The sequence below is a fragment of the Miscanthus floridulus genome, chromosome 2 (assembly GCF_019320115.1).
Source record: "Miscanthus floridulus cultivar M001 chromosome 2, ASM1932011v1, whole genome shotgun sequence".
In the NCBI taxonomy this organism is placed as follows: Eukaryota; Viridiplantae; Streptophyta; class Magnoliopsida; order Poales; family Poaceae; genus Miscanthus; species Miscanthus floridulus.
The window spans coordinates 125,804,518-125,809,746 of NC_089581.1; positions in this window are offsets into that span (position 1 = coordinate 125,804,518).

The window sequence follows — 5,229 nt, forward strand, 5'->3', positions numbered from 1 at the left end:
TGTTCGAGCATGGCTCGAATTCCTCCTGCCTAACAGCATCTGTGACTAGGCAGACCTCAAGAGGGTCTTCATCAAGAACTTCTAAGGGACGTATGTTCACCCTAGGAATTCCTGGGACCTCAAGAGCTACCAATAGGAGCCCAATGAGTCCCTACATGATTACATCCATAGGTTCTCGAAACAATGCAACTCCCTTCCTGATGTCGTCGATGCGGACATCATCAGCGCATTCCTCTCTAGGACAACCTGCGAGTCCCTGATCCACAAGCTTGGATGTTTGAAGCCCCAAACCACACGTGACCTGCTCAACGTCGCCACAAACCACGCCTCCAGCGAGGAGGTAGTCGGAGCGGTCTTCAACGGAGGTTGGGACAAGGGCAAGGCCAAGCACGAGGACTAAGATGAGGGCCCCTCCACATAGAGGGGCAAAATAAACAAGAAGGATATGTGCCAACCGGCCAACTCTACGTTGGTTGCCATAGCTGATCACGTGCACAAGCAGCCCCAGCAGGGCCAGCCTGACCACTTCAAGAAGCTCATGGATAGCTCGTGCACCAACCACGCTTACCCTATCAAGCACCTCTACAAGGACTGTGAGCTCCTCAAGCACTTCCTGCGATAGGCTAGCAGCCCGAAAGAAGGAAAGGGCAAGGAGGCAGCAGTCAAGAAACGAGGCACGGTGGGCAAGGATGGGGATGGCTTTCTCGACCCCAAGGAATGCCTCATGATCTTCAGGGGATCTGATGCCATCTACTCCATGCGCCAGCACAAAGTGCGCTATAGAGAGGCATGCGTTGCCAAAATGGCCGTCCCCACCTTCCTTCGCTGGTTAGAATCTCTGATCACTTTTTATCAGAGGGACCATCATTCCCACGTCGCTAGACCAGATCACTACCCGGTCATCGTCGATCCCATTGTCCGTAAGAAGCACCTCACCAAAGTGCTGATGGATGGAGGTAGCGGCGTCAACATCCTCTACGTCGACACCCTCGACGCCATGCACATCCCTCGGTCAGAGCTCCACCCGACAAGCTCTCCCTTCCACGGCGTGATCCTAGGAGCACAGGCATACCCACTAGGGCAAATCAATCTGCCCATCACATTGGCGACTGAGCCAACTTCCGCTCAGAGGTGCTTACCTTTGAGGTGGTGGACTTCCTAGGGTCCTACCATGCCATCTTGGGGCGGCCATGCTACGCCAAGTTCATGGCGATCCCCAACTACACCTACCTCAAGCTGAAGATGACGGGACCGAATGGCGTCATCACCGTGGGTAGCACCATTTTGCACGCCTACATGTGCGACCATGAGCATTTTGAGCTCACCACTGCCGTCATCAACTCATCTGAGCTCCCGTGGCTTAGGGAGTTGTTGACCCCAGCAATCCTACACTGCAATAAGCCAACCTCCTTGATTGCCTTCTATCCACTCGAGGAAACTAAGGCGGTGGGGATCGACCCCCCTGACCCTACCAAGATGGTGCGGATCGGGACCCAGCTCCCGGCCAAATAGGAACATGAGCTCACCAACTTTCTATGCACCAATCGTGATGTCTTTGCATGGAAACCTTTTGACATGCCAGGCATACTACGGGAGGTCACCGAGCACGCACTACGCCTCATCCCGGGCTCAAAGCCCGCCAAGCAACACCTGCATCATTTTGATGATGAGAGGCATAGGACCATAGGCGAGGAGGTCACCAAACTTTTGGCAGCCGGATTCATCAGGGAGGTATACCACTCCGACTGGCTTGCCAATCCTGTTCTTGTCAAAAAGAAGACCGGGAAATGGAGAATGTGTGTTGATTATACCAGCCTCAACAAGGCGTGTCTAAAGGATCATTTTCCTTTGCCACGCATAGACCAGATAGTTGACTCCACCTCGGGATGCGAGATCCTCTCCTTTCTAGATGCCTACTTACGCTATCACCAAATCATGATGAAAGAGTCTAACCAGCTCGTAACCTTGTTCATCACCTTGTATGGTTCATACTGTTACATAACCATGCCTTTTGGCCTGAAGAACGCTGGCGCCACCTATCAATGGTGCATGCAACAATGCTTCATCGATCAAATCAATCCACTCGATCAGCTTGACCAAGTCGGGCAGCCAAAACCAACAATCGCCATCTATGTTGATGACATAGTGGTCAAAACAGCTCAAGCTTGCGACTTGATCACAAACTTGGCCGCAACATTCATGAACCTCCAAAGGTTCAACATCAAATTGAATCCCGAAAAATATGTTTTCGGGGTTTCGAAGGGGAAGCTGCTTGGATACATCATGTCTGAACGTGGTATCGAGGCCAACCCCAAAAAATCACAGTCATCTCCAACATGGGCCCTATACACAACATCAAGGGCGTACAGAGGCTCACCAGCTATTTGGCCGCCCTGAGTCATTTCATCTCCTAGCTCAGCGAATGGGAGATGCCTCTCTACAAGCTTCTCAAAAATGTGAATGCTTTCGTCTAGACTGAGGAAGCATAGCAAGCTTTGGAGAGCCTCAAAGCATCATTGACGTCGGCCCCTAGGTCCGGTACCCCCAGGTGCAAAAACTCCTATACGTCATGCTGATGGCGACCCAAAAGCTCCTGCACTACTTCACCGACCATGAAGTCTCGGTCGTCACTTCATACCCGCTTGGAGACATCATCCGCAACCACAATGCCGCGGGATGAATCTCCAAGTGGGCACTCGAGCTAATGGGCCATGACATCAGGTATATCCCCCGTATCGCTATTAAGTCTCAAACTCTCATGGACTTTGTCACCGAATGGATGGAGGTCCAGCTCCCAACCCCAGACATCATCCATGAGTACTAGACGATATACATCGATGGGTCCTTAATGGCGCTCGACTCAGGGGCTGGAGTGGTTCTGATCTCCCCGGACGGGAGTAGGCTCCACTACGCAATTCGCCTCCACTTTTTGGCCTCAAACAACACCATGGAATACGAGGCCCTCATCAACGAACTGCGCATCGCCATTGAGCTCGACGCTATGCGGCTCTACGTCCGCGGTGACTCAGAGTGGTCATCAACTAGGTCATGAAGGAGTCCTCTTGCAAAAGCCCCCTCATGATAGCATACTGCTAGGAGGTGCGCAAGCACAAGGACAAATTCTAGGGGATCAAGCTACACCATGTCCCCCGAAAGGACAATGATGCCACTGATTTTCTCGCAAAATTGGCTGCTAGGCGGGTTCCATCCTTGGACGTGGTCTTCATCAACAACCTTCACGAACCATCTGTCTGCATCCTAGAAGGTCTGATCCAAACACACCCTGATGCTGACTCGGCACTCAAGGGCTCTGACCCTAGTGTCTCCGTGATGCCGCCGCCCACCGATGCCACCGTGGTGGCACTCGATCAAGCCGACTGGCAAGCACCGCTACTTGCCCACCTCCTCAAGAAGGTTCTCCCACCTAAAAGGACTGAAGCACGATGGATCGCTCGATGCACCAAGACATTCGTCATGTTCAGTAACAAACTTTACAAACGAAGTCCATTAGGAGTACTCATGAAGTGCGTCCCTACCGACCAAGGCAAGTAGCTCCTCCTCGAGGTCCATGCCGAAATCTATGGACATCACGTGGCCCCGAGGTCGCTGGTCAGAAAAGCCTTTTGCCAAGGTTTTTACTAGCCCACCGTGCTACAAGATGCAGAGTAGGTCATCCGTAGGTGTGAGGGATGCCAGTTCTACGCTCAGCAAATACACTTGCCAGCATAGGAGCTTCAAACCATCCCCATCACCTGGTTGTTTGTGGTCTAGGGCCTTGACATGGTAGGACCCCTCAAAAAAGGCCTAGGTGGCTTCATTCACCTACTCGTAGCGGTCAACAAATTCACCAAGTGGATAGAGACCAAGCCCATCACCAACATTCACTCAGAAGAGGCGGTCAAATCTTCCTCGACATCATCCACCAGTTTGGCGTTCCTACCTGTATCATCACTGACCATGGAACTAACTTCACCAGGAAGAAGTTCCTGGACTTCAGTGATGGATACAGCAACAGGATTGACTAGGCCTCGGTCGGACAGCCGTGGACTAACGGCTAGGTCGAGCGAGCTAATAGCATGGTCCTCCAAGGACTCAAGCCATGCACCTTCAACTAACTCAACAAGTATGCCGGATGATGGGGTATAGAGGTCCTAGCAATCCTCTAGAGCCTAAGAATGACCCCACATCGATCCATAGGGTTCACACCCTTCTTCCTGGCCTACGGAGCTGAAGCAGTGCTACCCTCCAACCTCGATCACGGTGTCCCGAGAGTGAATGCCTTCGACCGTGACCGAGCCACAGAGGCTTAGCAAGACGCAGTCGACTAGCTCAAGAAGGCCCATGAGACGACCATCATCTACTCTGCTCGCTACTAGCAAACTCTCCGTAGGTACCACGAAAGGAAAATCAAAGGGAGGATCCTCGAGGTCGGTGACCTCGTGCTTCGAAGGACCCAATCGACCAAGGAGAAACACAAACTCTCTCCACCATGGGAAGGACCCTATATGGTGACCGAGGTGATCTGATCGGACGCCTACCGACTAAAGGACGACAACGGCAATGTTCTCACCAACACTTGGAACATCGAACAGTTACGTCGTCTCTTTCCCTACATTTGGTCTTACCGCTTTCTTTCATTCAACGTTCACTCCTACAAAGCACCTCGGCTCGAACACTTTCGGTCCAGGTTGCTCGGGGGCTCCACGAGGGTGCAATACCACCTCTCTTTTTTACTATCATAAGTAAATACTTTTTACCCGAACGAAAGGGTAGTCCATTCCTTTAATTACCCTATGTAACTTATGCTTTACACATTCCGACCGATCACACCCCGCCATGAATTACGGTTATGAGCAGCTGAGCCTCATGGGCCACGCCCGAGTTCTTAAGGTTGCAGCCTATGATTCAAATGGGCAGGTGCGAAAAAGAAAGAATAAAAAACAAAGTTATGCTAGGGTAAAAATAAGGAACGGATGGGACAAGCTTCCCTGAATGAAGTGATTCATCACAAAACAAAAATTGATGTATTCGTCAATACAACTGTTCACACAAGGGCTTCCCCATGAACTTATCCTTTACATATGCTAAGTACTTCTACTCTAATTTCTATTGTGGCCGCCCAGCGGGATCGGCTGACGGCGTGACCGGTGAAGATAAAGGCTGCTTGCTCTCCAATGGGGTGACGTTCGGTTCGGTCAAAGGTGGGACGACATTTGCTTCCAACCCAGG